This window comes from Salminus brasiliensis, chromosome 4 (assembly GCF_030463535.1).
Source record: "Salminus brasiliensis chromosome 4, fSalBra1.hap2, whole genome shotgun sequence".
In the NCBI taxonomy this organism is placed as follows: Eukaryota; Metazoa; Chordata; class Actinopteri; order Characiformes; family Bryconidae; genus Salminus; species Salminus brasiliensis.
In genome coordinates, this window is record NC_132881.1 from 14528261 (window position 1) to 14540337 (window position 12077).

The following is a 12077-nucleotide window of genomic DNA, read 5'->3' on the forward strand; positions in this document are numbered from 1 at the left end:
GTTCCCTCAGGGCAACACACATGCGTATGCCACCAGTTCTCTTTTTTGGTGACCACAATTGGAGAGACCCATTCAGACGCATCAATTTTCTCAATTATGCCGTGATTTTCCAGGTCCTTGAGTTCCGCGGAGACAGCATCGCGAACTGAGAGAGGTAAATGTCGGAGGTTCTGTCGTACAGGCTTCACATCAGGCCGGAGCTTCACTTTGTGCACGAAGTTTCTCGCACATCCGAACGTGGCAGGTGACCCACCATCATGTTCAAAGTGAGTAGATGGAGCTTTGGCTTGGTGGAGCGTTGCACAGATTTCCGACGCCTGTGTTAGTAACTGTCCTCCTTTAATCTGCAGCTGGAGAGCAGTAACCAGGTCCATGCCCAGTACAGGTGTCCCTGTCTTCACTATGTAAAAGTCAGTAGAGGCAGTACTACCATTGTGAGTAACGTCAGCTCTAAGACATCCTATCACATTCAGTTTTTCCTTAGAATACGTCACAAGCTGCACTTTTGGATTATGCAGTTTAACTGAGCTAAAATTAGCATTGTAAATACTATTAGGCAGTATAGAAACGCCAGATCCTGTATCAACTAGCAATTTTACATTACATGCAGCAGTAGTATTTGGTAGAGTGATGGTAACAGGGCACATTAGTTAAATTGCATCAACAGTGAAATTATTTTCAACACTTAAAACACACATTTCAGGCACAGTCACTTCATTAACTGGCTTTCGAGAGGACTTGCATACTCTTGAGAAGTGTCCCAATTTTCCACATGACTTGCATTTAGAGTTTGTTGCAGGGCACGACTTGTCATTTGCTTTGTGCTCAGCAGCACCACACCGGTAGCATGACGTAGCACCATCAGTTTTACGAGCAGGTTTTTTTTGGGGTTACGTGCCTTCTTTTGCACTTGCACAGCAGCAACGGGCTTTGTATCAGTCACAGAAATCGCTAACAGCTATAGCGGCTTCAGTACGCCTGGCTACATCCAGAGTTTTATCCAGTGTCAAACCTTCTTCCATTAAAAGTCTTTCACGGATGCGGGAACTGTTTGTTTTCTCTACAATTTGATCCCGAAGCATCTCATCCTCCATAGCTCCAAACTGACATTTTTTTACCAGTTCACGCAATGCTGCGACATAGTGATCAATTGACTCACCTACAGCTTGTGCTCTTTGCCTAAAGCGGTATCTTTCTGCGACAATGTTTAGTTTTGGACTGAAGTGCTTCTCCAAAGCCTTTACTGAGCCCTCATAGTCATCTTTTTCGAGTGGTAAGGTGCTGTAGATTCGGTTACCCTCCGTTCCCAAGCAGTGAATAAGCAAGGCTCTCTTCCTCTCGGCAGGAAACTCGCCTCCCCCGACAGCAAGCAGATAGTTATCGAATAGCATTTTCCAAGTAGCAAATGGAATTGTCGGGTTGCCTGGGCAGTCCAGGAACACAGCAGGAGGTTGCAAGGAGAGCAGAGCCATGTCTGTATCTTCACTCCTTCTCTCGTCGCCACTTTGTTGTGTTGACTTGTCGTTCAGAGTCAGACATTAACCACACACGATTATGGAACAGAGAGCTTACTATTTTGTTTATTCTTCTCCTCCTTTCCTCTCTTCTTTCTCTTACCTCAAACAGTCCACTAGTGCCCGCCAGTGTCCTAAATCCGTAACAACGAATTTGTTTAATATATGCATTAAACACATTGCATATGGACACAACAAAGTTACAGCAGCTTCAAGAAAAATGACATTCACTGGCCTGATGGTGGCGTTACAACAAAGCATTAAGCGTTTTTATTCAATAGCATCTGGTCTGTAGCTTCTGTGTCCTACACACAAAATTCATTTTTTTTTTTTTTTGGGGGGGGGGTGTTTTCTTGATCCTTTCTACTTCAAGAATTTTTTTGCCAATCCTCACACATCTGGTAGCAAAATACCTGCAATATTTATAATTAATAATAATTATAAGGAATAACTTGTACCTTTTGAACACTTTGACTTTGAACAAGCCCATTTTAACAAAATCTGTTCAGCACATTATTTTGAGGGGGTATGTCAAGTTTGGTGGACATTTGTCACAAGAAAGCGAGGCCAATAGTACATAACTCTTAGAAACCATTCATCCAGTCAACCTACAATTTTACATGCTGCATCTTTAGCCTGTTCTATAATAGTCTGACCAGAGGACTTGATATGTCAATTATTGTGGTTGGTATTAGCCAATCACATTCAAGCATACATTTGACATGCTAAACATTCACCAATCAGGGTGAAACTTAAGGGGATTTATCAATGTAGGCATATTCTATTAACCAGTGAAGTTGCCAGAAATGCCTTACAATAATGCTGTCATATGCTGTTTCCTATATGTTACATTTACAGATACACCATACATAATCGATACCAATACATAAACTTATTGATCGATACACAGTACCGATCCGATACTATTGTTAAATAAATAAACCGTATACCTCACCATGTGGGAGAGATTTAAAGCATCAGGATTGATGTAAACATTATCTCACTAACTTTGTAAAATAGTTATAAATGTATTAAATTGCTATTTATTTGTCACTAAAATAAGAAACAATTGTGCAGGACCTTGGCACAGCATTCACCTTACAATGTGTTCATTTATTTATAAGTATTTATAGGACACAGTCACACATGCCAGATTTAGTTCTTTTCAAAGGATACAAAAGTCTTCATATGAGATATGACTTTTAACAGAATGTTTTTTTTTTAGTTGAAAATGCAATAATTTTGATGATTGGTTATGTGTATTGATTTGTAATGATCATTATCATTGGGCCTGTTGTGCTGGTTCTTTAGGTATCATTGGGCCTGTTGTGGTTGGAACTTTAAGCCACTTGCCTATTGTCTATTTTCTAAATTTGCATTAAAAAAATCCTAAAACTTAGGCCTACTTGAAGCCATAGCTGACACTCGTGTGACTCCAGTGTTGTGACTGTTTTTTTTCATGGTAATTCCTACTCCATCCACTATGTGGCAGTATATTGGAAGTAGGCCAGGTTACAAGCCAAAAGGGAGGGAACTATGAAGCAGCAAGGTGGTTTAGATGTGGCTCACTTCAGGCCTCACTGTAATGAAGATCCTTACTGGTGGAACTACAGGTTCTAACACTCACTGTAAGTTTGCTATCATTTAATTCTTTCTATATTCAGTCAAGCTTTGTGTATGTTTTATTCATGAGGTTTTGTGCTGTTCTGTTTTTGCAGAAAGCTTCACTTTTGTCTTGTTTTCTGTTTGTTTGTTTGTTTCTCTATTTGCAGTCCTTACAACTAACTTGCTCTTCTTATGGACATTGGGATAAACTTTACACACAGAAGATAAATGTATCACTCCTGAATTGACTCTCATCTCCTCAAACCAGGGATTTCCATGGTTTAGACTTTCCTTTCACAAGGAAACACCCAGGATTATAAACTGTTATCAGAAAGAAGGATGTCTGGAATACAAACCACTTTGTGAGAGCTTGGCACAGCATTCACCTTACAATGTGTTCATTTATTTATAAGTATTTATAGGAGACAGTCACACATGCCAGATTTAGTTCTTTTCAAATGATACAAAAGTCTTCATATAAGATGTCTATTAACAGAATGTTTTTTTTAGTTGAAAATGCAATAATTTTGATGATTGGTTATGTGTATTGATTTGTAATTATCATTATCATTGGGCCTGTTGTGCTGGTTCTTTAGGTCTCATTGGGCCTGTTGTGGTTGGATCTTTAAACCACTTGCCTATTGTCTATTTTCTATATTGGCATAAAAAAAAAATCCTAAAACTTAGGCCTACTTGAAGCCATAGCTGACACTCATTTGACTCCAGTGTTGTGACCTTTTTTCATGGTAATTCCTACTCCATCCACTATGTGGCAGTATATTGGAAGTAGGCCAGGTTACAAGTCAAAAGGGAGGGAACTATGAAGCAGCAAGGTGGTTTAGATGTGGCTTCATGAGGTATTGTTCTGTTCTGCTTTTGCAGAAAGTTTCACTTTTGTCTTGTTTTCTGTTTGTTTGTTTCTCTATTTGCAGTCCTTACAACTATTATGGACATTGGGATAAACTTTACACACAGAAGACATATGTATCACTCCTGAATTGACTCTCAGCAACTCAAACCAGGGATTTCCATGGTTCAGACTTTCCTTTCACAAGGAAACACCCAGGATTATAAACTGTTATCAGAAAGAAGGATGTCTGAAATACAAACCACTTTGTGAGAGCTTGGCAACTCCTATGTTTTGGATTGGTTCTATGGACTTCAAGTAAGCACCGTTAATAAGAGGGTGAGTACAGACAAAATTTTACCTACCTTCAAGCACTAGTGAGCAGTCCACAAGAAATCTGCAGGCTCTCTTAAATACTTTGTTTGTAAATTGTGATCTGGCTATTCTAAGGGTAGTAGTATATTTCAGATGTCTCTCTACACTACAGGTGATTTTGGATTTTTGTGCTTTATGGATGTTTAACTGGAACAATATTACATTAAAATGGTTAAAATAGGCATATTGTTCGATAGTGTCACAGTAGTGATTTATTCATTATGAAAATGCACTACATGCATGTTTAGAACCTCTAAAGTGCAAAAAAAAATCTGTTTGTTGAAGAAGTTAAGGTTTGTCATTGATTTTAATTTCTTCTCTGTTCTTCAGTAGGTTTGTTTGTCTTTAAGTAACACCAGCAGCTCTTTATCTCTGAGAGTTTTTGATTTCCGCACATTTTGTCTTTTACCATCAACAGCACCTGTTGCAGGAATTCTGGCTATTCTGATTAAATATCCTTGTCAAAATGGAAAGACTGGAAATGTTGAGGAAATATAATGAGTGTAGTTTCTCTGTTCTCCATCGTATTTTTTAAGTCATGTTTGAGGTTTTAGGGGATTTGTTTGTGAGTGAGAGGAGGGGCAAAGTGAATATCTAATGATCCAATATCAAACTAAGTTGGCTGAGCTTTCCAAACTTAAGGTTCTTAAACTCAAATGTGCTTGGATTTACAAACAAGTGACTGTGTTTTTTAGCTCATTAGTAAGACAGCCCGATTAATTTCTGTGAAGTTTCATTTACTAGTGTTTGCAAATGCAGCTTCTCCTAGTCTGAGAAATATGTGGAAATAGTACCACCAGTTAAAGTGATGAAATTGGGTATGACGTCCGGTCCTCTATCACAGAGAAAGGCTTCACCTCTGCTGCCTGGAATCTGTTGTGCTCTCCGAAAACATCGAGAAGGTGCTACACCAAGACCTTACCCAGTCACACCAGTCAGGTAAGTGATGATTTACTTTATTCAAATCTTTTTTCAGTCAAATGATTTTTAGTTGCTGGACCAGGAATAAAAATAGTTTATTTCTAGTGTGTTTTGGACCTAAAAGGAGAACTTCTGTTTTGTTACTGTTAAGAAGAAAGAAGTTATGTGACATCCAGAGTTTTATATCCTTTACACAGTCCTCCATTTTCTTTTTATCTGAATTTATCAACATGTTGGGCTGATATATACAGCTGTGTGTCATCTACAATGGCAATGGAAATTATAACTGCCCAGTGGTAACATGTATAATGTAAATAATAGCAGTCCTAAAATAAAGTATTGTGGAACTCCATATCTTACTTGTGTAATTTGATGATAAATCTTTTATCTTTATAAACTGATAGTGTTCCCTTAAATATGATTTGAACCACGGTAGGGCTGTTCCTGTGATTCCAACCATTTTCTCTAATCTTTCTAGTAGAATAGTGTGAACTATTGTATCAAAGGCTGCACTGCGGTCTAGTAGGGCTAATAAAGAATACGTAGCCTTGATCAGAGGCAAGAAAGAGATCTTTGTAATCTTTACTAGGGCTGTCTCTGTGCTATGATGGGGTCTGAATCCAGATAGGAATTTCTTATTCATGGATGGACTAGGAGATTTGGTTTCTTAATTAAAGGTTTCATGACTGCTAATTTAAGGGTTTTGGGTACATGCCCTAAGCTAAGGGATGAATTTACTATTGTTAAAAGAGGTCTGATTATAATTGGGAGTATTTCGTATAGTATAGTATTTTAGAGGGAATTGGGTCAAGTGTACAGGTTGTGCAATTTGCTGAGGAAATCTTTTTCTAGTTCTGGCTGTGGAAGTGGGTAGAAGGCTTCCAGCCTTTATTCTACAACCAAGTTATGTTCTAAAGCAACTATACCAGGCAATTTTGATTTAAGGTCAAATGTTTGATTTAATAAGGAGTGTTGGAGTTGTTGTTTAATGCTTTCTATTTTATTATTAAAATAGTCCATAAAAACATTACTGATTAAAGAAGCTGGAATCTGGGGTTGAGTATCTGCCTGGCTTTCAGTAAGTTTAGAGATCTCACTAAAAATACTCTGGGATTGTTTTTTGTAATTATCGATCAGTGAGGCCAAATACGCTAAGAGAGATTTAATGAGTCCCTTTCTATATTGACTAAGGCTGTCCTTCCAGGCAGAGTGGAACACTCTAGTTGGGTCGTCCACCATTTTCGCTCTAGTTTCTGCGCTGTTTGTTTTAAGGTACGAGTTTGATCACTGTACCACTGTGCGAGCGGAGCCACTTTATCTAAGGTTAATTGAAGGGTATTTTAAAGACCGTTTGTTAATCTATCTAGCTATGTTTAATCTGACGGAGTGTAAGCTAAGGTCGGTAGGTCTGGGAGGTTTTTAGTAAACTGTACAGCGGTCATTGGGTTATTGCATGCTTTAGAAAGTGGCAAGGGGCCAAATTAACATTTTGCCTAAGATGTAGCTCATAGGAGATTAGATAATGGTCTGATGTTACTAAGCTTGAGGTAGAATATTTAGATTATCAATGCTAACACCCAGGGTCAGGACTAAATCTAGGGTATGATTACAGTAACGTGTGGGTCCAGTTACAGTTATCTAAGATTGATGCAAGGGATCGTCTGCTTTTTCAAAATGAATATTAAAGTCTCCTACTATTATAAATTGTTGCACACTGCCAGCAAAACCACTCAATTCTTTTAAAAATTCAGAGTGTGATGCTGGAGGCCTACAAATAATAGTGTGAATGTATTTTTATTTGTGGCTGGATTTGATATATTAATGTAGAGAATCTCAAACAAAGTGAATTTGATAGTGTTTTTGAATATCAAGCGTTTTCTGGTAGATTATGCATACTCCACCTCCTCTGCCTGATAATCTAGGGCTATGTACATATTTTTAACCTGCGGGGGTGGCTTCATTTAGTGCTGAATATTGATCAGGTCTAATACAGCTTTTCAGACATCTGTAGTAGAGATGTGTTCATTCTCCATCTACCTCTTCTAAGCCTGTCTGAATGTATATTCACACAAAGCTAAACAAGTGCATGGTCCTACAGGGAAATAGCAGTGATAGTGCTATCAATGATATTATTGGTTAGACTCTGGGAGATCAAAATCAAGGTCAAGTCTTGGGTAGGAATTATGGCAGTGGTAGTAAAATGTGCATTCCTGGTTTCTAGGATTGAATCAGGTCATTGTCCACCATCAGCATGTGAATGGCAGCTTTATCCTTCGGCGTTGAGGTACCTGATTATTTACTTTTATCTAATATCCCATTTAAGACCTAATTGAAGTCCTGCCAAAAGCATTTGTCCTTGGGCATTTCCCAATTTATTAACTCCATGAAAGAAAGATGGATCCTCCATGTTAGGGGCATAGATATTACACGGTGTTATTTACCCCCCCCCCCCCCCCCCCCATTTATATTGGCTTCTATATAAATAACTCTACCATTACTATCCTTATACTCTCTCAGCAAAGTTCAAACTCCTATGGACCAAAGTAAGAACTCCATAAGAACCATTAATATTCCAGGAAACTACCTTAACATAAGCACTATTTGCCATTCATATGATAAGATAACAAAACTCAAATAAAAGATTGGCATAGCAATCGTTCTATCTGACCTTCCTAATTTCAAAATATATACTGCTTTTGTACCAGTGAACATTATTAGGATACCTGTAATTCTAAATAGAACCAGCATAGCCAAACAGGCCAACAAAAATCTTGAACAGAACAGAAAAATGTCTCCAGTAGCCAGCTGAGGATTCTATTCTTGTTAAATTCATGTCCACAAAACTAACAACAAAGAGAAAAAAAGAAGGAAAAAAAGAAGAGAACTTAACTTGGGTCAGTGGAATGTCTGAGACGTCTACTAGGTTATAGCCTAAACAGCTACACAAAGCTATCCAGACCAATCATACCTCTCAGTCTCCTTGTGCTAGTGGATGTTTTATAGTTTATTCTTCATCAGTAACTTGCTTCTTGATGAACTTGACGGCTTCTGTTGTGACGTCAAACTTTGTTTCTCCTCTTCCACGCAAACTGGAGCGCTGCAGGAAACCTCACTTTCTTGTCACGCAGCAGCTGTTTCGCCAATCAGAACGTTTTCCTCCTCTCAACCAGCTTCTTCGACATGTATGGAAACAAGGAAATGTTGCTTCCACTCCACACTACACCTCCTTTCTCCCTCACAGCTTTTAAGACATTATCTCCCTAACTAACTTCTGTGTTTACTTTCGAGGAATATGGTGGCCATGGAGAGGCACTGGGAGCATCAGCGTGACCAGGGCCAGCCCAAGACTTTATGGGGCCCTAAGCAGATTGTCATTTGGGGCCCCCATACCACTACCTTAGCACCAGATGCTTCATCATTCCGTATGCTGCACTGTGTGTATTGTACCCATTAGCATTTTTTGTAATTAGCTTACATCGTACACAAAAATGTTCTAATTAATTTTTACTTTTAAATACAGAGTGATGTATACATGTTCAGTATCATTAGCAGACAAGACACTGCATTTACAGTAAACAAGTTAATGAGTTAATTTTCTTAATTTTTTCTTCAACAGATGTGTGAGAAAGGCACCTATTATTGACAGGTCCCCTAACTCTGACCACCTCTGCATATTGCGCAATTTCCTTTTTCTCCCTGGGCCAGAAAAAAGAAAAACAAAAAAAAAAGTGGAAGGCCTAAGGTGGGAGCTGATGTTTATTTATTTTTTTCTTTGAGCGATTTGCTGAGAGAGATATTGTTCAACGCTGAAATAACTGGGTCTTTATCAACTTTGTCTATGGCTCTGCATGCTCCAGCAGAGAGGGCAACTACTCCAGACAGTGTTCTCATTGATGGAGATTTTATTGTAAGACCCTATTAAATATCGTGCCCAAAGAGTAATGCTGCGGTACCTGTGGCCTGGAAGACCTCTAGTACACTAAATTCCAGACACCGTTTGGAAGAAAACGGACGCCAGGATCGAGGAAGCAAGCCATTCAGCTGACTCTTCGTGCTCCACTGCTGACTGCAGGTTTGACATTCTGTACTCTGTCCATTCTGTCAGGTAAGTGATGATTTACTATATTCAAACCATTTGTTCTGCCCTTTCTCTGCTTGTATTAAAAACGTAATATTAGTATCACTTGCTCACATTTAAACAAACCCTGCAGTATCGAGCATATATTGAGAACAGAAAATTGGTTTCAACAGTCTTAGGGGAAAAAAGGAAACCTACGTATCAATTCTTACCAGTACCACTAACTTCCACAAATAAATTTAAATTTAGACTGTTAAATATACAACGTAAGTCAGGTATGCTGGGCAGATTCTCAACCCCAGATCCCTACTACCTTAACCAGTAATATTTTTATAATAAAATTTTAATAATAATATAGAAAACATTTGACAGCCATGTTTGCTATTAAGGAGTGTTGGATTTGTTGTCACCTGGTGTAGCTGATTTAGAACATGAGTTAAAATATTTGTTGCAGAACAAAGGCTGGAAGTCTTCTACCCACTTCCACAGCCAGAACTAACAAAAAACTTTTTCCTTTTACAACCTGTACACTCGACCCGATTCCCTTTAAAATACTGACAGAATTACTCCCAATTATAATCAGACCTCTTTTAACAATAGTAAATTCATCCCTTACCTAAGGCCATGTACCCAAATCCCTTTAATTTGCAGTTTTAAAACCTTTAATTAAGAAACTACATCTTGGTCCTGGTGTACTTTCAATTACAGACCCATCTCAAGCCTGACATTTCTGTCCAAGATATTAGAAAATGCTGTGGCTCAACAACTCTGCTTATACCAGAGTAAAAATGAAATGTATGAGAAATTCCAATCTGGATTCAGACAGCCCAAGTGAAGATTACAAACGATCTCTTCTTGCCTCTGATCAAGGCTACGTGGCCCTACTCGCCCTCAGTTTAGCCTTTGACACTATAGATAACACTATTCTCTTTGAAAGATTAGAGAACATGGTTGGAATCACAGGAACAGCCCTATTGTGGTTCAAATCATATCTAAACGAACCCTATCAGTCCGTATTTCTAAATTACACAGATGTCCGATATGGAGTTCCACAATGCTCTATTTAAGGGCATCTATTATTTACATTATAGATGTTACCACAGGGCAGTTATAAGCAGACAGGATGTTAACTTACAGATGCAGAGGACACTGCTCTATATATCAGCCAAACCTGATAGTCCTCAATTTTCTTTAATCTAGAGTTACTGTGTGAAGGATGTACTCTGGATGCCACATGACTTCGTTCTCCTTAACAGTAACAAAACATAGGTTCTCTTTTTAGGTCTGAAAAACACTAGAAGAAAACTCTAAATGTTAGTCTTGGCTGTTGTTTTGCATTATTCTGGGTCCAGCAGCTAAAAATCTTGGTGTCTTATTTGTTTAGGATCTATAATTTCAGCAACATATAGCTAAATAACTAGGACAGCCTACATTGCCAAACTAAGAAATTCCTTTTCTACAGGATGCAGAAAAGCTAGTACACACTTAACCTCACGGTTAGATTATTGCAACACACTTTTATCAGGCTGTTCCAGCAGGTACCTCAATAAACTTTGTCGTGGTTCTTCTACTTCTTCTTCTGAGGACTTCTTTTGAAAGGAGACTCAGTTGTAACAATGAAACATTTTATTCCAATCAAAAGTACAATGTGGAGGGAGTTTGCCAATTCTGGGTGCCCCTCTTCTCTCTCTCCCAGACAAAGGAATACCTTATGTTTTATACCCTACTATACGTCATATGTTGTTAGACTGTTCTCATATGCAGGATGTCTGCAGCACGTAGACCATGTAAGTAATGGTGGGGGCTAATGATGATTCCTTATGGATGAAATGCAGACACAGCTGGACCCCTTAACATCTCTTTTACGTTATGTTTGTTCAGTTCATGTACAGTTTCTCACATTAGGTCTGGGAACGAATCCCACTCTCCTTTCCAAGACTACCCCATGGGTCTCACTATATTCAGTTTCTATACATGTATTGACTTTCTTTTTTGTGTTACAGGTTCTCAGGAACCCCATCGACCCAACAAATGTATTTTCATCGGCAACTGTGTGGCTCACGGTCTGAACTGTGTGTTCTGCAACTCTGTAACATATAAGTGATCATTCATTTCCATACATGTATTGACTTTCTTTATGGTCTTACAGGCTTTCTGGACCCCATGACCCCACCCCCCTCCTCCATCCTAATGGTGGATCCAGCTGAGAAGGGTCAGTGCATCTGCAACGGTGTATGGTTCGCTGTCCATCATTCTGCAACTCTGTAACAGGGAAGTGATCGTTCAGTTTCTATACATGTATTGCCTTTTTATTTGTCTTACACGCTTTCTAGACCAATGGCTCCCCCCTTCCTGATGGTGTATACAGCCAACAATAGTCTGTCCATTGCAACTGTGTGTGGCTCAGGTAAGTGTGGTAACTGGTAAGGTAAGTGTGTAAAAGGTAAGGGATCATTCAGTTTCTATACATGTATTTTTTTTGTCTTACAGGTTTTTCGGACTGCATGTACCAAGGGTCTTTCCATCGCCACTGTGTGTGTGGCTCGCTATCAATCTGTCTGCAAGTGTGTAACAGGTAGGTGATCATTCAGTTTCTATACATGTATTGACTTAATTTTTTTGTCTTACAGGTTTTTCGGAACGCATGAACCAAGGGTCTGTGCATCTGCAACTGTGTTTGACTCGCTACTATCTGTCTGCAAGTGTGTAACAGGTAGGTGATCATTCAGTTTCTATA